Source organism: Callorhinus ursinus, unplaced genomic scaffold (genome assembly GCF_003265705.2).
Source record: "Callorhinus ursinus isolate GAN/ISIS: 27379988/994484 unplaced genomic scaffold, GSC_fseal_2.0 scaffold17, whole genome shotgun sequence".
In the NCBI taxonomy this organism is placed as follows: domain Eukaryota; kingdom Metazoa; phylum Chordata; class Mammalia; order Carnivora; family Otariidae; genus Callorhinus; species Callorhinus ursinus.
In genome coordinates, this window is record NW_027397079.1 from 27,538,708 (window position 1) to 27,561,773 (window position 23,066).

Genomic DNA, 23,066 nt, shown 5'->3' on the forward strand with positions numbered 1-23,066 from the left:
GTACTGAATTGCCACCAGGAGGCCAGAGCAGTAACACATGAGAGTACTTATACTCTCCCCAGGAGGGGAGCTGGGGGGACCCTCAGAAATAATTGGAAAGCGATCTGGGGTTGCATAGCCAGCAGAAATCATACATTTGAGCTGCTGAGTCTATACTTGTATCCCCATGGCTCTCCTAGGAATAAAGGCGCGAACTTGTTATCAGATTGTCCAGAGTCTGTGGTCCTTAAGGGAAACAAACATAAAAGAGGTTCAGAATCATGCCATGGGATCTTCCCTAATACCTAGCTTAGCGGGGCCAAGACTCCTTAAGAACGTTCCAAATACCAGCTTCTGACTCTCACTTCCCCACCATATACTTCTCGATCTGACATACGGATTTGCTTCCAGGCCTGTGGTGACACCCACTTTTACTCCGACGAGCCTGCTAACGACTCTAGGTCATTTGCCTGTGCTTGGATCTCAGCTAGGTTGCTTGGATACTTTCATTTCCACACCCCTTAGCTGGTTTTGGCTTCCCTACCATTGACTCCCAACTGGCCCCATCTCAATGAAACCCTTGGCTTGGCAATGCCACAGTGAGGTGATTCCTGGAATCTCGGGCCTGTGGTGTTTACACACGACCTGAGAAACCGCAAATGGGCTTCTCTGGCAAGATGGCCTTTAAAATTATTGGAGCCTCTCCCAGCCAACATGTCCTCGTGATCCAGCTGAATATTCTTGTTACTTCAGTAGCAGTGCATGCTCTGTCCTCTACCAGGAGCTCTGCTGGTCACTCTCTAGGACCTCAGCCTGCCTCACTTCCTCCCTTAATTCTAAAGGCCCTACTTCCCAAATTGCAAAAGCTCAGACACATTGGGCGCCTGGGTGGCTCAGTTGGTTAAGCGACTGCCTTCGGCTCAGGTCGTGATCCTGGAGTCCCGGGATCGAGTCCCGCATCGGGCTCCCTGCTCAGCAGGGAATCTGCTTCTCTCTCTGACCCTCTTCCCTCTCGTGCTCTCTATCTCTCATTCTCTCTCTCTCAAATAAATAAATAAAATCTTTAAAAAAAAAAAAGTTTAAAAAAAAAAAAGCTCAGACACATTATCACCCCTCTCTAGTCCCGTTGTCTGCGAAATTTCTGATAACAATATCTTACCAGCAAAACGATTTTGATCATACTTCCCCAATAAACTGATATACTAACCTTTACATTAGAACAGTATTAACACTGGAAATTTAAAAAGGACAAGACGAGGTAAAGAGCAGAAGTCTGAATACATTTTTCTTCCACCCAAGTGGACCATTCCATGTCACACACCTGGGAGGCCATGGTTCTAAACTGCAAAGCCCAGTGGTCAAGTATATAAGTCTTTTAACAAGGGCAGCTAGCAGGTGCCATGTGGATATTTTCCAAAGAGAAATGTCTACAGTGCAAGGAGCTCAGGTCCCCCTCTTCAGGATGTTGTGAACCCTACTCCGCCATTGTAAAGTCACCATCGGGATTAAATCCCTTTAAGAACATTCCAGGTCTAATTCTCATTATTGTTCTGCATGTTTATTAGCGAAGACCTCAGAGTTTGGGGCAAAGAAAAACAGTATTATGGGAGAATTATGGGATTTAAGAATCTAGATACAATTTTTTCCAAAGGGGAGCTTAAAAAATAAAGAGAATGGTGCGTTTGCACAGGCTTCACAGCAAAAGCTAGGACTGGGCCTCTGGGTGCTGGGGTCCACTTCAGAGATAGCAGTACTGACGGGGTGGCAGGGGAAGCAGAGTATGATGGCAGAGAGGGAGCTCAAAGGAAGGTCCTGTTCCGAAAGCTCAGCAATATTAGCTCTCAGCTCAAAGTTGCCCCTTAAAGCATGTGAGGCTATTATTAAGGGTTTTTTTTTTTTAATATATTTGGATTTCATACATATTTTCCAGAAACCCGTTACCCCAAAGCAAGGACTGGTTTGCTATAATTTTTTTTTAAATACTAATTTATGAGCAGCCACAGTATCTCATTGTCGTTGCTGTTTGGACTTCTTTTATTATTTGCATGTTGAATATTTTCTCATATGATTTTTTTGTCATTTGCATTTCCTCCTTTATGAATCATCTGTTTATATCTTTTGCTCAATTGTCTGTTGGAGCCTTGGAGGTTTTTTTCTTGTCAATTTCTGGTGATTGAGATTTTATATAATGAGGGTATTAAAGAGTGTGTGTGTGCTTTGTTAACCAGTTGACAAGGGCTCCTATGAATTTTCAAGCTAAACAGCTATTCTATTTTGGTTGGAGGGGGGAAGAGAGTCAAACCAAGATAAGCTTTTGAACTCAGCTTCATTTCCAGCAGAAAAGGAAAGCAGGATTTTTAAAGTGGCTGAACAAGAGCAATTTTCATTCTCTCTTGGTTTGAATGAGCTTCCTTTCTCTCTCTCTCTCTCTCTCTCATGAAATAGAAAATTCTTTTCTGTTTATTCATCCAGTTGTGGCTATCGGCGGTAATAGCAAACGTCTATTGAGAAGCAACTATGGACCAGAACCTGAGGCACTTGCAATCGGGACATTAAGGCCAATACAGCAGTGTGATTTAGACAGGGCCCCTCGATTCTCTTTAGAAATACATTTGCAAATCATTTTGATGAAAAGGATGACAGCAGCATCGGGATCTTCAGAGTCTCAATGGGACACCGCCCCTAAGCTCCATTGTCTTGACTTGATTAAACTGGGCGGGTTCAGAATTCTGCTCCTGCGCGCCTGGCTCCACCGCGGTGAACACAGGCGGTGAGCCAGCCGTCCTGAATTCCTGAGCAAGCTGTGCAAGATTCGATTCGTCTCCTCTGCTTTGCCAGCTGCACCGTAGGAGCCAGAGCCCCGCGCAATGGAGCCTCAGGACACGGCCTCCCCAGTAGGGAAGCTGAGGGGCAGGAGGAAGGAAGAAAATCCTCTGGAACTCGGGACTGGAAAGACTGAGAGGAGGGCGCGTGAGGACTGGAGATCCTGGGGCAGCACCCAGAGCCAGGAGAAGGGATTCGGATTTCAGTCCAGCCGGCCAGGGAACGGAGCACCAGAGGACCTAAGGCTGGAGTTTCTCTCAACCCTTCATGTTTCGCTTCAGGAAACAGCCTCGAGAGGTGAAGTGACCTGCTTATCACGCACAGTGCGTGGGAGAGAGAGGACATGACCTCGAGTCGCCTGAGAACACTGCACTGCCACTCAAGTATCATGCCATTTTCCTTGAGCCATTTCCTTTTCACATTCCTCGTGGGGTTGGAAATGAGCGTGTCACGTTTTAGAGCCAGCAAGACCTGCTGAGCACGTAGAAGTTTCTGAGTGCAAATTTATTGAGTGAAGACCTCCTCCTGGGCTTAACTAAAGGCTTCCAAACCAAGGCGATCTAGGCACAATTTCTAGGTTCTTGGGCAAATTACTTGGCCTGAGTCTCAGTTACCTCTTCTGTAAAGTAGGGATGATAATTGTACCTCAGAGGGCTATTTTGAGGAGTAGGGTAATTCACAGAAAGTCTCTGGCTCACCAAACATTGCTCTGCCACTAGCTAGGGCTGACAGAAAAGGAAACGAAGACCGGAAAATTAAGCAATTTGTCCCAAAATAACTCATTCTTGAAGGTGTTGCTAGGACTAAAACCTGACTCTTGGGATGCTGGGACGGGCCCTCTCATTCGTCTATATTAGCTCCTATTCACTATGACTTATTTTTCCAGGGCCCAAGAAAGTCATCCATTAGAACTTTAGGATCTTGGTTATTAAAGAAAAATTCATAATCACCTCAGGTAGCTGTAAACTACTGTAACCCAATGTCCGTAGTAAAATATTACAAGTCTTCAGGTATAGTGAGCCCTGCCAGGTCAGAAAAAGATAAAATCCTGTTGACCGAAGACACCCTTGAGAGCTGGAAGAGGGCACTTGCATGGAAGACCGAGGATAAAGGCGGAAGACATTTGAGACACTGTCTCGGAAGATGTTCTTGTTGCTCCCGCTACGAGCTTTATGGTTAAAACAAAGCTCTCCACCTCCTTGCGCCTGGGTCCCTGCCGTGTGGGGTCCGGAGAAAGTATTGGCTGAGATCTCACCTGCTGAAAACAAATGAAAACAAACCTGGGATTCATCTTGTAAAGATCATTAGGTCTGGGCAGTACTTTGGGATACTATTGAGAAGGAGCCTTTGGCTCCGGTTTCAATTTAGGGAAAGAAATTTGCTAGCTGACGGCTGGAATAGAAAAGGATCTCGTGAAAGTCACTACATTAGGAATGGCACAGCTCCCCCTGAGCTCCACTGTTAACATTATATCTACAATGGCGTGAATTTGCTGCTAAAACCAAGTGTTTTCTTTGCAAGCAGCTTCACATCCTTCATGTTCCCTTCCCGAAATTTGTGTTCAGGAGAACCAATTCCCAAAAAGGAACCCACATTTCTATTGTTACTACAGCAATGGAATTTTTGACACACAAAGGGAAGAGTGCCCCCTAGTGGAAATATAATCCAATCAAGCAACCAAGCCCACCATTAAAAGCTGTTGGACAGTGTTCATGTTTAAGAAATGTTTCGTAAAGCCCTCTTCCAAAAGTCGTTTGTGCTGCCAACAAAAATGCGTATCAGGCTTAAGCTTCTAACAAGGAAATGTGCCTTGTTATGAATTTTTAAAAAAAAAAACGAAAACCAGATTCATAATTTGGATTGGAATAAAGAGAAGACAGAACATAAAAAGGGTCAAGAGTTAGGAACATAGGGGCGCCTGGGTGGCTCAGTCAGTTAATCGTCTGCCTTTGGCTCAGGTCGTGCTCCCAGGGTCCTGGGATCAAGCCCCAGGTCAGCTGCCCTGGTCAGCGGGGAGCCTGCATCTCCCTCTCCTTCTTTCCCTCCCACCACTCAGGCTCTTGCTCTCATTCTCTCTCTCTCAAATAAATGGATAAAATCTTAAAAAAAAAAAAAAAAAGAGTTAGGAACACACAAGAAATCTGGCATGAAAAAAAGAGGCAAAGGTCAGAACACAGACAAAGAAAGAAAGATGACATGAAAACACATATTACTTCTTGGTATTTTTCTTCCTTAATTTTATTGAACTTTAATTCTTGACCCAAAATGCTTTATATGGAGGGAAATGTCTTATTCTAGAATAATCTCCACGAAAGACTGTTTTAAGAGGAGCACCTTGTATTACATTAGATGGACAATGACGCCATTCCTAATAATGAAGCAAACCACCCAAACCACGCCTGATCTAACAGAGAACAGACGTTCTAATTCCCATTCATGTTGCGCTTGAGGGCTTTCAAGGGGGAAAAAATGCATGTGGTGCCAAATGAGAGCTTTGACAAGTGAGTGAGGGGGAGGCAGTGATGAATGATGGAAATCCAAGTCCCATATGGCTTCATTCTGAGTGAAGGGATGACCGGATTCCCATCAAGGTGCTCTAAGTACAGTGCCGGACTGGTGACTTTAGGGGCTGATGAATGAAGAGTCTATTCTAATTGTCATGTGTTTATAGTAATGCGTATTAGAAAAAAAATAGAAGTGGCATACCAAATCCATGATTTTAAGGATACTATTTTTAACATGAGGCTGAGGTGTTGTTTTTTTTAAAAAAAGTGAGTTATTTTAAAGACATAAATTAAATAGATAATGAAACAGGTGGAAAGGAGAGGTGGCAAAAATCCTGAGTGCTTGAAATCACTGAGATTCAGAAAACACCAGCGCCAGTAAGTGGATTGATACCATTCAAATATTTCTTCTCCCCTCCCTGGAGAAACAATAGACTGCTCCCTTCTCATATCTAATCTGTCTGTCTTGCTTCTTTAGTTTGCCCTGCTCCTGTCCTTACCTGACACATCCCTGTTGCCCCGAATCAATTACAGGGTTAACGCGCAGGACGGTCCTCCTTCTCCGGGCCCTATTCAAGCAGTCATTCCTCAATCGAGGTCCAGCTAAGGAGGCATCTTAGATAGTCCCCAGCAGCTTATAATGAAGGAATGGACTCCAAATTGGGCATTCTCCCTGGATCTTCCTGCCTCTCCACCGGCATGCCCCCTCCACCCCGGTCCTTGCCCCAAGAGAAGGGCTGGGTGCCGGCGACATGCTCCATGGCCTCCGGCAGTGGGAAAGGTGGGTTCCTGCCCTGTGGACGTGCAGAAAGCAGCTGCTACAGTCTCGACTCCTCTTTTGGGGGGGGGCAGGATCCCCAAGAAGACTCCGCCGACAACACCAAGGTTAGGCAGAGCCGGATGTGGCTACACTGAGAGCTGTGATGAGAAGGGCCTTTCATCTCAGCCACCTCAGGACATTCCCCCCACCAGCACCCTGACCGTGGGGGCTTGGGCCTGTCCTCCGGGGCTCATTCTAATTCAGTTAAAAAGCATTCCACATTCTATGAGATGACCTCAAAGTGGGTTCTTATGTCATTTTCCCTTCAAAATGTCATTACGGGAATGCAACTGGATACCTAATCCACAGTATCTCGTAACCAATAAGAGCCCCTTTGTGCCTGGCTGACCTTTTCCACAGTTTATGTTTTGACTGGCCACCATTCTTCCACTCTGGTGCCAGGGCGAGCCTCTGCTGAGTCAGCCAATCAAACCCCTGAATACTGAAAAGGTCAGCAACCCACTGGGCACGAGGAGAAGCTAGAGCTCCTCCCCACCCCCCACCCCCCCATCAGAATGGACAAGACTCACTACTGAGGACAGATCAGCCATTCTGGATAATATAGACACTGGTACTTAATGCTTTCATTCACTCCTCTTAGCATCGGAGTTTGAGGGCATATCCTCAGTGGGATGCTGGTAAATACTTGACAATTGGCTCTGGGTGGGAAGAGTCCTGGTTTGTAGCCTTAGCCAATTTCTGTGGTAGAAATTCTCCCAATTTCAAGCTACCAACGTGATGTCAACAGACTCGCAAAATCCCTGAAAATCTAACAATCAGTTCTTGCAAGTCTGTTCAAGCCTGCTGTGCACACTAGGGCATGTACCCCTTCTCTCTCTCTCTCTCTCTCTCTCTCTGTGTGTGTGTGTGCGCTCGAGCGTGCACTACAGAGTTCCTTAATGGCGCATGGCACCGTGTGTTGAGAACACTACTACTTCCTTTGGTTGGTGCTAGCATCCCCGACCTATTCCCTCATCTTCTCCTGAATCCTTCCTTTTCTTATCCACTTCCTCAGGTTTTCAAAACTCCTCACACTCTCTCTACTTTCTCTCCGGGTTCTCATCTTGCACACACCTTCGGGCCAAGGGGAACTGAAATAATACATTTCTGTGACATTATGTCCCTCATTCTGTGATGGCTGAAATGTGGACAGAGCTGGGAACAAGCGAGTTAGGGACTCCACAGTCGCTGCAGGCACAGAAAAATTATAAAATATAAAAAATTATCGGAGGCTACTAACTGGATATCCAAAGCTGAATAAGACACAATCACTGCCTTCTAAAAACTAATGGACAAATGAGAAAATGGCAAATAATGAATTGATCACTAACATTATTCATGCCCCATGGTGAGGTGCTGCCTTTTCTAGGTTCTGATTGAAAGGGAACGTTGGGGAGGGTATGTGTTGTGGTGAGCGCTGGGTGTTGTGTAAAACTGATGAATCACAGACCTGTATCCCTGAAAGAAATAATACATTATATATTAATTAAAATTTTATTTTTTTTAAAAAAAGGAACAAACTGCCTGCCTCAATATTTTGCTGGTAAAGCCATCACTCAATCACGGCAGTCCCCAACAAATAGGAGAGGAATAGGGATCTAACCCTTGCTATTTTTATTTTTGGAGACACAATGAGGCAGACGGTTCTGGAGGAAGTCATGAAAGGATCTCTGAATCAGATGAGATTTCACCCACCCTCACAGGCCAGATGACTTACGCTATCATCTACCAAATCAAAGAGTGCTCCAGGCTTGCTAAATGGGACACGAGATGGCCTCATGCAGCTCAAGCACAGAAGAGGCAAGGACTATGGGTACAAGCCAAGTCGCAGGCACAAGCTCACCCTCTCTAGAGCCTCAGCTTTCTCAGAGGGAGTGGGGGAGCGCAGAAGGAGGCTTCGATGCCCCCTATCAGCTGCTGCCCCAAAGGGCCTAGGTCTTGGCCCCAGCAGGAGAGAGGATGGATGTGATGTGCTTTCCTCTCAAAGTCAGAATCGGGCCTGGTGGACCTAATCTGTCCACGAACCAGGGCAGCTGATGTCAGCCCTCACTCCTGGCCCACCTCTTTATTCCCTGTGACTCTGTTTCCGGTCCCCTCATCTCCAATCCCAGATTGTCTTCCCATCTCTTCCTCTAAGTCTTGGCCTTCTGGCAAGTAATTCTTCAATATTACCATATTAGAAACAAGGGGAGTGGGGCTTGACCTCTCAATTCTCCACGTCTCCACTACCCATAGGATCCTTTGAGACTACTGGCTGGGCCTTCTACCACTTTATTTTCCTCACCATCTAGCCCTGTACTTGGAACATACTATGTGCTGGATGAAGATCCTTTGAACTGATCCCCTCACAGATGATTAACTCCAACCCTAAAACCAATCTCCCTGTCCCACCCCCACCGCAAACCTCCTTTAAGGATTACCAATGATTACTGTCATGAACGAGGTGTTTGGGCAACCTGAAAATTTTATGACAGATACTTTTTCAGCTTTACTGAGGTATAGTTGATAAACTGTAAGATATTTGACAATTTGCAAGGCAATTTGACAATTGTAAGATATTGAAAGCATACACCGCGGTGATTTAGTGTACGTAGACATTGTGAAGAGTCCCCCTATTGAATTCACTAACATCTACCACCTCACATATTTACATTTTTTTATTTTGTTGAGAATATTGACATTCTACTCTTTTAGCAAATTTCAATTAAACAGGATTATCAACTATAGTCACCATGTTATACATTAGATCCTCACACTTTATTCATCATATAGCTAAAAGTCTGTACCATTTACCAACCTATTGGTAAATATTTCCTTATTTCCCCCAATCCCCAGCTGATTCAACCACTTTTCTACTGTTTCTGAGTTGGACTTTTTTCTTAGATTCCCCACATAAGGGATACCATGTTATGTTTTGTCTTTCACCAGCTTATTTCACTTCGCATTATGCCCTCAAGATCCTTCCATGTTGTTGCAAATGGCAGAATTTCTTTCTTTCTCAAAGCTCAACAATATTCCAGTGTGTGTGTGTGTGTGTGTGCGTGTGTGTGTGTGTGTGTGTGTGTGTGTGACTTCTTTTCATCGACTGACAGACACTTATGTTTTTTCCATGTCTTGGCTATTGTGAATAATGCTGCAATGGACATGGGAGTGCAGATACCCCTTCGATATCCTGTTTTCATCTCCTTTGGATGTATACCCAAAAGTGGGATCACTGGATTCTAGGGTAGTTCTACTTCTAATATTTTGAGGAACCTCCATACTGCTTTCCATAGTGGCTACACCAGTTTGCATTCCCACCCACAGTGCACAATGGTTCTCTTTCTCCACATCCTCGTACCGCAGATATTTCCGTTGAAGAGACCACAGAGAAAATGTTCACTATTTTGAGAGGCGCCTATTTCCTTATTAATTTTTAGATGACCTTTAAAACTCAACCCCCTCTACGTGAAGTGGTAACTGTACTTGGGGGAAACCTCTCCAGGGACTGCGATCTTTGTCAAGAGGCAACTACCTCTTTTCTTTTGACTTTCAGGCCACTAGAAATTTCCACTTTATCAAACGCTGACATGTATTTTTATAGCGTGTTTCTATTCGTATTACTGCACTCCTTTGGATGCATTACAGACAAGCAAAGTCTTCTACATCAGAACCCTTCAAATATTATAACGTGAGCTGTGTTTTAAGTGCAGTGTTTTCTGTATTGAAAATAGCCAGCAAGTCCTCCTACATCTTTTCCAATTCAAATTCCTTTTGTTGCGAGTTTAGGGGAGGGGAAGATAGATGAATATAAATGAATGGTAAAATCTTTGGTTCTTTAGTCATCTCTAGGCTCAGCGACGACTCTTCACAATACTGAATTTTTAGATTCTTCACTTTTCTTTGTCTTTTTGAACAAACTTAGATTCTTCACTTTTTGTTTGTCTTTTTGTTCCTTCTCCCCCTCGTCTCATTTTTTGCAGAGAAGGAGCTTCTGCTCCTCTCTCATAGCTGATCTCACTGGGGAGACCCAAACAAGTATTGGGTGTATTTTAACTTGCAGGCCTCATTCCCAAGCTTCCAGGGCCCTTTAGCTGAAAAGACTAGCTGTGTTTCAAGGGGTAGAACAGGATCCTCTGACCATGATGAGAAACTCCCCTTGCACCTGCCACCAACATGGTTTGACAATAAGATGAGCTAGGTCAGTGAATGTTCTGGATTCTACCACCATCTGAGTTACAGAGGTACAAGGGAACGTGGAACAAAGTGACACTTAATTTTTCATTCCAAGTGTTTCATTAATAAAAAGAGATAATAACTATTTGCCCGGTGGTCTCTGAAATGTCTAAGGAAATTGATGTCAAGCTCTCAGGTTATTCTAAGGAAGGCTGAATTACAATCAGAATTACAGACCCTCCAAGAGCCAGTATGGAGACATTGTGTGAGACTGAGCTAACTGCCTATAAATAATAAGAACTGATTAAAAGTTCATATTTTAAGTTTTTACTGTGTGTCAGGCCCTGCTCTAAGCACTTTACATGAATCATAACATTTTGTTCTCAAACTAACCCTGTGAAGCAGGTACTATTATTCTCTCCAGTTCTACAGCTAGGAAACCAAGGCACAAAGAGGCTAAGCCATCACCGCGATGCATACCTAGAGAGTGTTAGAGACAGATTTGAAGCCCTACCATCTGGTTCTACAGCCCATGCTCCGAGCCCTCCACTACCTTGGCAAAGTAGTCTACAGGATACTCTAATGGTTTCACAGCCAATCAAGTTCATAAACTTGCACACAAATGGGCACATGGATATTGACATTGATCATTTTATCTTTTTAATCTGATTTATCCTCCGCTACTGATCACTCACAACTATAAGGATTAAAATAACAAGGACGGATTGGGGAAACTGACTGAACAATGACCCGCTGTCCCGTGTGGGAGATGTAGCCGGAAACTATGTTAAAGAATGTTCCAACCAGTAAGCACACTGGGCTGAAGCTGGTGCTGGCTTTCAAGTAATTCGCCCAGTGAACAATCCGATGGGAGTCCTAATACCCTCTCCTATGCCTCCCTCCTCTCCAAGATCTCAGAAATCATTTCCACAGCCAACTCCCTAATGACATGTGCCCGAGAAAACAGGTGCCTCACTTTTGCCCAAAATCTCTGCATCTAGAGGCTCACACATCCTAGACCTATGCAGAGCCCAGGCAAAGCCTCCAGTGTTCCCACGTGATAAGGCAGGAGCGTGAAGAGACCTAGACATGAAATTCGAACATGTGTGAAATGTAAGAACCTAGTGAATCAGGGAGTGGCATCGCCCTCTTCTTAAAGAGGGTAAAACTGAAGCCAGACTGGTGAGGTCGTTTGCTCTAGATCACACAGCGAGTTAATGTCTTAGTCATCTTTGTTTCCCTGGAAGTTGAGCCTAAGAGGTCCTCCGTAAATGTTTAATTAATTGTGTGAGGGTAGAGAGGCGTCAGTTTTGTCAACTACGAAATACGGAAAATAATACCTCTTCTAGATGACCTGCAGAATTATAGTGAGATGAGGATCAAGTAAAAATTATCCTCCCCGCCCCCACAAACCACAACAGCCTTTCCTCCAAATGAAATCACTAGGAGGAAAGGCAGGAGGCACATTGTCCTTCCTCTCACCCCTCCCTCCTCTGTCTTAAAAGATTTTGAAACAGAGCGGCGTGGTGACTTCGCCAAGACCAGATATTGACTCAAGCTGGGGTAGGAAACCAGAGGGGAAAATCTGTTAGGGGATGTGGTACGGTTTTGTTTTTGATGTCTTTCTTTTTTAATCAGTTGAATTTTTTTCCTACAACAGAGACGAAATTAAGCGCAAAATAGTCTCGTTCGATCACAGCACCTTGGAGATCACCTGGATCGGCCATTTCATTTTAGACACAAGACCCTGAACATAAAGGTGAAGGACCGCCCCAGTCGCACAGCTTGTTAGGACCACGTGTCCTCACTCCTGCTCCTCTCATTACACGGCCACCGCTATGCATGGCTTCCAGAAGGGAGGGCATTGTCTTTGGCAAGCCTCAGGCCTGCTCTGGGCTGCTGGTACCTACAGCCATTGTATGTTTACTAGGGCCACCTCTGGACAAGTTGATGACTGTCTGGACCAAGGCCCTGTCCTCACCCCTTGCCCATCCTTGCATTTTTTTTAAAGAGCTTACCTCAGGGTTCCTGGGGGCCTCCTCATTACAAATCCAGCAGCCTCGGCTCTCTCCTCCCTGACTCACAGCAAGTGACTGCTTGACTTTTTCATCCTTGTCTAAATGCCCTACTTTTTGATCTCTGGGATGCTCTACCCTCCCCTTTCTTAGGCCTCTCCGACTACTGTTTCCCCAGAGCGACTTCTCCTGCCCATCCTGGGTATGGACAGAGAGTCCAGTGGCTTTGGCAAACAATCCTGAGGCGGAGGCTCCCTTTACTGGACTTCAAGCTCGGCCCTCTCTTCTGAGCTCCATAAGTTCCACATGAATACACCACATCAATACCAATCCCACCCCCAAACCCAGCAGCCCAAATGAACATGCGGCCTTCCCATCCCCAGCGCTCCCTCCCTGACTCCCCGCTTCCACACTAGCATCATCTTTCCACAGAACCTGCCCTAGAAACCTCATGCTTATCTTCACTCCTTCCTCCCTTCTGGCCCAGCTCCAGTCAGTTCAAATTCCTTCCTGTAGGTCTCACCTTTGTTGTGTTTCTCAATGGATCCCATTCTCTATTCTTGCTGCCACAGTTCTTTTTCTGGCATTATAGCCATGACCTTCCTGTAGCCAGATGTCCTTCCACTCAATCTATTCTGCAGACTGTTCGAGAATTGTCTTCCTAAAGCCCAGATATTATTAGGAACTCCACGGCTCAGTAATCATCGCTGGCTCCACAGTGCTTATCAAAGTCAGTCCAAGCGCCTGAGCCGCCTTCTGGTAGGCAGGGTTGTCCAGAGAGACAGAACCAATAGAATTTAGAGATAGAGCGAGAAACAGAGGATTTATATATATTTATATTATATATACATATGTATATATAAAATAGGATATATATATTTATATGTATGTATATTTATGTAAAATACTTATATGTGTGTGTGTGTATATATATATAGAGAGAGAGAGAGAAAGAGAGAGAGAGAGAGAGATTTATTATAAGAAATTGGCTCACATGATTATGGAAGTGGGCAAGTCCCAAGATCTGTAGGGTGAGTTGGCAAGTCAGTGACCCAGCGGAGCAGATGGTTTAGTTCCAGTCTGAAGCTGAAGGCCTGAGAACAGGAGAGCTGATGATGTAATTCCCATAAAGGCCATCACCCTCAAGACCCAAGAAGTGCCAATGTTTCAGTTCAAGTCCAAAAGTAAAAAAAAGCCAACGTCCCAGTTCAAGAGCAGTCAGGCAGGAGGAGGTTCCCTCTTACTTATGGGAAGGTCAGCTTTTTTTGGTACTTCTCAGACCTTCAACTGATTGGATGAGGCTCACCCGCATTAGGAAGAGCAACCTGCTTCACATAGTCTTCCTATTTAAATGTAGATCCCATCCAAAAAACACCCTCACAGAAACACCCAGAATGATATTTGACCGAACATCTGGGCACCCTATGGCCGAGTCAAGCTGGCATATAAAATGAAGCATCACACTGGTATTATAGACATCTTACAGCATGTCTTCATCAAACTGTGACGGGTTCTAAAACACTCACTGTGTTCTAGGCATTGTGCTAGATGCCTAACATATTAGAGTTGACCCTCAAACAACATGGTTTGAACTGCACAAGTCCACTTATACACGGATTTTCTATGGTACAGTACAAAAAATGTATTTCTCGTCCTTATGATTTTCCTAATAACATTTTTTCTCTAGCTTACTTTATTATATATATATATATATACATTATATGCAATTATGTATAAATATATAATAGAGTGTATGTTACATATAATAATGTATAACATATACATTTTATTATAATTATGTATTATATATTATTGTAATTATTTAATTGCATACACATACATATTTAATTATATATCTACATATATAATTATGTATACATACACATATATTTATATATACACATATCCATTTTATTATATTATATATAATTATGTATATAACAAGAGTATATAATACATATAACATACAAAATATGTGTTAATTAACTATTTATGTTCTCTGTAAGGCTTCCAGCCAACAGCAGGCTATTAAAAGATTTTGAGGAATCAAAAGTTATACACAGATTTTTGACTGTGTTGGGGGTCAGCACCCCTCACTCCCACGTTGTTCAAAGCTCAACTGTATTATTATTACATGTGTATTAAGTACTACAACTTCAAAGTCAGAAATGATATTCTGTGTCTGTGTTCTAATACTTTCAACCTACAGCAAAATGAAATCAAAACTGAGTGGATTTTAAATTCCATATTTGAAAGAAACATTAAGTGATTAGGCAATATAAACAGATTATAGAAACTATTCATAACTAACGCTTTTGAGCACTTACTGTGTACCATTTAGTGGGTTAAGAGTTTGTGTGAGTTGGCTTACTTCAATGTCACAAGAAACTCATGAGTCATAATTGTGGCTCATTTACAGAAGTCATTTTATGAGGAGAAAACTGAGAACTAAAGAAGTGACTTGCCTAATGTCAGACTAGAAGTAGGGAAGCCAGCAGGTGTGTCTGATTAGCAAGCCCCTGCACTTAACCTTTACATGCCACTGCCTGATTAGTAACAGCTTGCAAGAGGTGTCATTATTCCATTTCCTTTGCCCCTTGCAACTTCATTCTCCTGTTTGCATGACACCAAGGGACTAGAAATTGCATACCTTAAGTATAAAGCACGGGATTCTTATATAAAATTCCAAAACTTGTTTTGTTAGTGTCAGTGGAAACCATTGCAAGTATCGTGACAAAACAATGCCAAGGCCCAGTGTCCTGATGTGCTGGGAGGGATTCAAATCTAGTCTAAAACAGTGGTATTAACCTCTGCTGGAATGTCACGTCTCAGATCACAAAGCACTTTCCCACACCTCGAACTCTAACTCTGACCCTGAAAGGTATTACTATCTCTATTGTTAAAAACAAGTAAACTGAGGTTCATTGAATTAGAGACTTGCTCAAGCTCACACTCCTTGTAAGTGTTCAATTTCCTGACGACTCCATGCTGGCTCTTAATAACACCACTTATTCTTGGATACAAATGAGTCATCCTTTAGCAAATCTCACTGTACAGAGCTTTGTATGGTATCGGGAACGGTTACTGGACTAGAACCACATAAAATGGTCATTGCACAGGATCGTTAATTGCAGAGGATTCATTGGATCCCGGGGTCTTCCCGGAGTATTGAATAGGCTTGCTGAGGCATTATGTGTGTGGAAGGATTTGCTGTACGGTGGTTTCACCTGAACGTTTAGCCATTACTGTAAATTCTGCTTCAGAGAAATCAGAGAGAGAGAGTCTACCTTAAGCCATGTTGTAGCTGTTTCTCTGCAGCAGAGAAAAACCGGAGATCAAAGGAGTTTCTCTTTGGATTTATAGACAGAGAAGACAGGCTAGGAGCCCACACATCCATCTGCCCATCCTTGCCCAGCAGGGCGTGCGGTGCTGAGACAGGCAGCCTCGGCTAGTCTTGATCAAATGTGCCCACCTGGCTGTCATAACCCAGGGCCACACTGACTGGGAGGACAGACAAGACTGTGGCAGCCTCATCTGATGGGACCAACAGCAGTTCCCATCAGGAGAGCTGGGGAGGGGACTGAGAAAGACTCCGGGAGCCTCTAATCACGTTCTAGATGCCCTTGGGCAAACTGACAGATGCCCCATCCATCAAAACTGCTCACCCAGAGAAAATGATCAATGACAAGCAGCCCACGGTCAGAGCACGTGACAGCAAAATGATTCCAGGTGCAAACGGGCTCAGGCTGCACAAGCAGGGTCAACTCTCAGCACTCACAGGATGAGGCAGGGGATGGAGGTGCGAAAGGAATCCCTCCCAACACACATGCACACACACACGCACACGCGCGCACTCTCTCTCTCTCCTTCTGTCATGGTTACCAAGGCAACAAAACATGAGTCATCAAATCTCAAGGTGGATTAGCAGAGCAGGGAAAAGGCTTTTGTTTGTTTAAAGCTTTTCCCCTTCTTTCCTCTTCATAGCTTGGTCTGATGCTAATATCCAAGTACCTCCCTTACCCTCAGAAATCCTAAAATCAGTCTATTTTGCTTCCTTAATCTCAGAAAGCAATGAACATTTCTTGTCATATTGGGTCAGGGCGGGGGAAACCAGGGCTTAGCAATCACGCTGCAATTGGCAGATTTGAAATGATTACTAGAACTATCAGAGTGGTAACTTAGAATCGGATGCCCTCTGCGCTGAGGGTCAGCACTACTCTCCCAGAAGCCCACCCCTGACAGGTTTCCAGTCTTCGAGAAGCCCACCCTGGCAGCATCCGAGCAAGCAGGCTCTTCTAAAGCACAAAATGGCCCCTCGGGGTGCAGCATGCCTGCGGACTTTCTATTTTGGGCCCTGAAAGTGCTGCATAGCTCATTAGCTGTGAATGCGGAACAAGAAGGTCTTTCCAGGACCACATACTGGAGGGCTCTAGTAGCAAGAACAGAGGAAATGTGATGGCAAGTCACGTGGGCAACACCCAACACTGGGGAATAAGTCCACTCCTCCCCTGGCCTGAGTTTAGAGCACTCTCCTCTCAGGAGATTCTGCCTGGATCTCATAACACCCTGGAGAGGCATCCAGTGATTGGTTTGGATGTGAGCCCTTTGCCAAGTGGGGAGAGCAGCCCTAGTTGCCGGACTTGCCTTATATAATGAGTAGTAGAAGGCACGACCATGGTTCAAATTGTGATGAATTCCCAGGCCAAAGCAAGAACCAAAGATGGTGTTCTAGGTGCCAGGAAACTCAACCTGTGCCCTCCCTTCCTCCTTAGCTCAACGTTCCCCTGGGCCTTCCACATAGGACTTCATTCAGGGCCTGAGTGAGTTTTGGTTGAAGCGGAGGCCCTTGAGCTGGTAGAGTTCAGCCGAAGGTAACTGCTATCTGATGGCAAGACAGAAGAAACACAAACAGTTCCATTTCAGTTCACCTTTCCCCACCTACAATGTAAACAGCAGCTGTCAAGACTTTTCATCACAGACTGTTGTGAAAATCTCAATAGGAACCAGGAAAAGTACTCCTTGAGCAGGATGACTCCTGGTGTGAAATCTGCAGTCACTAGAACAGCAAAGTATTATTTCCAGAGTGCTGGGAGGAGGAACGGGCTTCGTTTTAGAGAATATTTTTGAAATACTATTCATTTTCATAATCTTTTATCTCTGGCTTCCAAATATATCGTAGACCAACAGCTGGGCCCATGTTCAGCAGAGCTACCTCTCAGGGTACATGATGAGAGAAGACAAAAGGTTTGCTTATCTTGCTTAATGTCCAAGAAGTCTACAACTCTTGCTTCCAATCGCATTCCCGGGCAATCCAGGCCAGAGTGGGGGGCTCTGTAATGTTTCTCGTTGGCTTCCCCTGCCCATTCACCAGCCCTGCTTTATAGCAGGATCTCCTTTAGACCCATGGCACAGTAACTGCTCACCCCTTGGGCTGTTCTGTGAAGTTAGACCACAGCCATGCTAACATACTTGGCGTTACCCACGGGTAACTCACCGGTAGCATCTGGAAGACTTTGAAAGGGATTTTTAGAGATCATTCCGTTGCCCTACTTTTAGATGAAGAAAACAAGACTCTGAGAAGTGAAGTGACTTGCCCGAGGTCACACAGCACCCATCCTGGTGGTAAGAGACTAGAAATCGAGCTTCCTGCATTCAGATCCACAGTTAGTGCTCCTAACTTAGAGAGGTCTGAAGGGGGAGAGAAGGCTCGCTCAAATCCCCTCCTGATAGAAGTCTTGTCTTCTCTACCTGGTTATTATTAACAAGGACAACAAAAATACACTGGGATGGAAATGCAATATAATTTTTTTTAATTTTATTTATTTGAGAGAGAACAAGAGACAAAGCATGAACGGGGAAGAGGGGCAAAGGGAGAGGGAGAAGCAGACTCCCCGTTGAGCAGGGAACCCAACATGGGGCTCAATCTCAGGACCCCGGGATCATGACCTGAGCCGAAGACAGACGATTAACTGACTGAGTCACGCAGGTACCCCAGAAATGCAATATTTTAAACCAACAAAACTTTAGTATAAATTAATAGATCTTATCTATTAATTAAATCAACTCCGTGAATGGAGGCCTTTGTGAGTGGGAGAGCCCAGTGTCCAGGATAGGGGTCAAAAATGAAAGGGCAAAGAACCCTGAAGATAAATGTCACTTATAGCTAGCCCCCCAATTTCGAGTAAAGGGAGTGGTGGAAAACGTCCAGAATTCATGGCTCGATTGCATGGATCCAGCTACTCAGCAGTGAGGACATTTCATGACCAGTCTCTATCTTGCCTCCACTTGGTCAGCGTGACCTTGGCTGAGCCTCCGGAAGTGTGAGCTGCAGAGCCTCTGGTTGACTGAAAAGCTCTCTCCCATCCCCACAGAGGGAAATAGCTGACCTTCACCTTGTGAAATTACCTGTTCCTGCTCTTGGCTCAGTGCTGTTTCCCCTACACTGCCTCCCAGCATCCTGACATTCCCATTCACAGGTGCTCTCACCAGCCTCATTTCCTGCCTCTTTGAAAAAGTCTCTCTGACCACCTCTGAATCAAAAATAAAAATGCTAAATTACACTTATCCTAACATGGTGACAATCTTGACTAATCTGAGCCCGATCCTCTGAAGGCTTGAATAGGTGGATTTTCGTGGGCTGTCATCACATTCCATTTTCCAAAGGGGAATCATTTCCTCTTGTGGAACCATTTGCAACTATTTTGCTCTGCAAAAATCCCACAAAGTCACAAAACAATGTCAACAAGTACTTTCTTATCCCTGGCTACCCATGTCAGAATCATAGCTGAGGTGCTACCACTAAATTTTTGAACTTATTGGCAATGCCCTTGACATCGGCGCTACTGGAATAATTCCAGCAAGGAGGCTCCCTGGTTGGGAAACTTGCTTCTGGGTGCAGTGGGTGTCACTTCCTTTCCCTGCCTTTCTCTCCAAACTTCCCGATCCAGACCTCTAAACGTGATGTCAGAATCTATACCTGGCGCAGATATTCTTAACTTTTCACCAGGCCCTCACCCAAATGGTTCATTCCGCCTTCCATGACTCATCTTACTTCGGTGGATTCCTGTAACTTCCAACCGGTTTTCTCCTCTATATGGAACTTAAAGTGCGTTTTCTCCTCCTGAAGCTGTCTTCGGGCTGCTTCTGGAATTACCTATTTCTTTTTCAACTCTGCCCATCAGCATACTGCTAACTGATTCCTCCCCAAACTGCAGCTTGGCTAGAGGCTCCTTTTTGAACACCTCCCTCTCAAAGCCAAAGCGGAAGAAAAGGGATGTTTAAACATTCCTGGGGATTTGGAGAACAGAGACGAGCCTCCAGTGCTTGGCAGAGCCTATGAGGAAGAGTTGACTAAGGCTCAGTTGGCTCCTGAAGGAAGGCAGGCTGTGGCATTGGGTGCTGGCTCGAGAAGTAATTGTAGTTTACATGCTGGCTAATGACCTGGCATTATAGGCTGCATTCTGCTACTCAGCATCTGCTTCTAGAAAATTCTCTAGCAGCCAGGGTTTGTAGATACCTGCAGCCTACATTCCAGAAAGAATGTCCTGTACTGATAGCAGACCATGCAAATGTAGCTTTATGAATTAACTATGATTTTTAAAAACTATCATAAGTTCAATTTTTGAGGAAATAGAAGGCAACAGGGCATGCAGGACAATGGGCAGGCCTCAGAGTCAGGCTAAACTGGATTCAAATTCTGGCTCAGAGACTTAACAAATATTTGTGTGGCCCTAGACAAATTATTTTAATTCTGTAAAATCTCAATTTCCTCATCAGGAACATGTGAATAAAAATAACAAGTATTTTACAGAGTTGTTTAGATTACTTAAAAGTGAAAAGCAACAATAAAAACTGAGTTAACATCGGAAGAGAATGTATTCTGTGCCAGGCTCTACTCTCAGGCGCTCTAGTGAATCATTTTGTCCTTCTCCTTACCCTAAGAGATTACTATTAATTATTATTATATTAGCTCTATTATTACTCTCATCTTACAGATGAGGAAACCGAGCCGCAGAGATGAAGTAACTTAATTTACCCAGGGTCCAGGAACAGCCTCAGGAGCTGACAATGTGGGGGCAGGGGTGAGGGGGCCAGCAGAGAACAGCCCCTCCCATACTTGAGGGGCACTGGGCCTAGCAGGGGCCCTTAGTCTTCATTTCTTTACACCTCTTAATTTACCACCCTTGCTGGGGGAGACCAGATGGGCAAGTTGCTCAGAGACTTGTGCCTACCACATCGTCCCAGAGCCCAGGGCCAGGCCCAGATTCAAGGTGTCTCAACTCGCAGGTTCTGCCTACAGGCCACGAGGTAGCTCTTTCACATCACAGCATGATTCTAGACAACTCAAATTTGTGTATAGAGATGAGGCCCTGCAGAAATGTTTGCTCAGGACCACACAGCCTCGGGCAGCCCTGGCAGGTCCCACTCCTAAGAAGGAGCGGGTCTGGGCGGGGAACCGGGGGCCATCTGCCGCCAGCCCCTGGCTCTCCGGGTGCAGGACCGGCTCACAGCAAACACACAATACAGTGAGTTATTATTAGATTTGAAATGCCTTGAGGAATTTGAGCTCAAAGGAATCCCCTGGTAAAGCAAATTTGTAAAATAAATGTGGTTTTTGCCTCTGTTCTGAAGTCTTAATTCAAGCTTTATAAAAGGAAGCCCACTTGTAAATAATTAGGGATGAGAGCTGATGACTGAGCCAGGGGTTTTTCTTCCCAGGCTTTTGGGCTTTCAGCCAGAGGAGAAAGGCTGGATGATGGAGAATGTGTCTGGTCTTTGCCTGGGTTCCTGGTAGGGAACATCCCCATGAGACAAGTATCTGTTATCCACGATGTGCCTCTGGGACCCCACTGGAGCTTACGCTAATGAGGTGACTCCTGGTGAGCTCCTAGATAGTTTCAGGACTGCCTCTGGCCATGCCAGAAAGACCACCCATGTGATTTGAGGATGGCGGCAGGGGGTGGAGGAGAACCCAGAGCCTGACTTCAATCACAAGACAGGGTGATAGGATCAATCGTACCTACATAACAAAACCCCCATAAAAATTCTGGACACAAAGGCTCCGTTGGGCTTTCCCTGGTGCTGATCATACGTGGACATGTCCAGCAGAGGATGCATCCCAATAGACCTCCGATGCCTCATGTTTGGGACCCCTCCAGACTTTATTGTAGGCCCCTCTTCATTTGGCTGGTCTCACTTTGTAGAATCAAATGGTCATTAGAAGGAGAGCACTCCCCCGACGGTCTCGTAAGGGACTGAAACTGCAGTGGTTATGGAAAGCCCCCAGATTTGTAGCCAGCTGGTCAGAAGTGTGGGTGGCCAGGGAACCCCGGAGCTCATGACTGGGGTCTGACGTGAGAGGCGTCTGGTGGGGGACTGTGCCCCAACCTTCGACTTCTGTACTAACTCTGTGAAGCTACACCAGGGCAGGGCAGGGATGAAAAGGGCAACGGGACGGCATGACCTTATGTTTTGTTTTCAAGGACCCTCTCCCTCTATCTTGGACTTTCCAAACATTGTCCTTTAACCCCCCACTCACCACCCCACCCCTGCCCCAGCTCACAGGTCATGTTTGAAACACAGCAACGTCCTCTCCAAGACCTCCAAGCGTTTTCTTATTCTTAAGCCTCGGTGGTTATCGGCTGACGAACGGAGGGGGAGGGGACAGTAAGAAAATTAAAACAATCACCATGATACATCCCATACCTGCATTTATACTCTCCTCCAAGGACCTCAAGTATTTGACACAGGTATCCTCGAGGCATTTAAAACATGATGAAGTTTGTCTTCTCTGAGAATAGTTTAGGCTAGGGGACTTTCTTTCCAAAAGCCTATGGTCCTCAGAGGCTCAGGATGCAGCAGAAAGAGCATCAAATTGGAGACAAATGCCTGAGCCTCGATCATCCTGGGGTGGGGGAGACTGCGTGCCCCCTGGAGGCGGGGGGGCAGGCAAGCGGGGTCTGGGCTCCTTGGGCCCCATCCTCATCTTCTGGGGTTCAGAACAGGGCTCAAACTCAATAGGAGGATGAGTGGAGTGTAAAACTGGAATTGGAGGAGAAACCCAATCAAACAGGCTGGAGGAAGACTCAGATCCAATGGGCACACCATTGTCAAAGCTCACTCTGGGGGCCCAGGCCAGCAAATGACATCAGATCCTATTGCTCTGCGTTTCTCACATCCATCCCAGGTGAAGACTCCTAGACCAGGAAGGGAGAAGAGGCCAAGGGCTTCAGCATGTCCAGCTGGCTGGCAGACAAGGTCTGACAGGAGGGTCCTCCTGCTGGAAGGTATCTCGAACAAGTAGCATCTGCCAGTCACCACACCTTGTAAAGTGGTAGCACCCTGACACTCCAAACTTACTGCCGACTTGCATCAACTGAAGGCATCTGAATGAACCTACAGTGTAGGAGAGGACCAAGGGGTCCATCTCAGGAGCCAAGCCATAATGATGCCTCCTAGTTCGGGGCTGAGGGGGGAAGAAGTAATAAAGAGGGAAAGCCTAGTGCCTCTTTCACCTTCCCACCTTCCCTAAACACCATCCTGTCTTGTCTACTTGCTATTGTAGAGTTCTTTAAAAAAAAAAAAGATTCTTTTTTCCACATTGTTTTCCAGTAAACTGAACACTTCAGAGATCTGCTGTCTTCGAATGTTCCTTCAAAGCCCCCTCTGTACCTGTATTTCCCCAAATTCATGCCAGCAAATGTTACCTCGACTGAAGCAGATTTTGGTGAGTCCTCATAAATTAAGATTTACAATGAGCAAATCTCATTA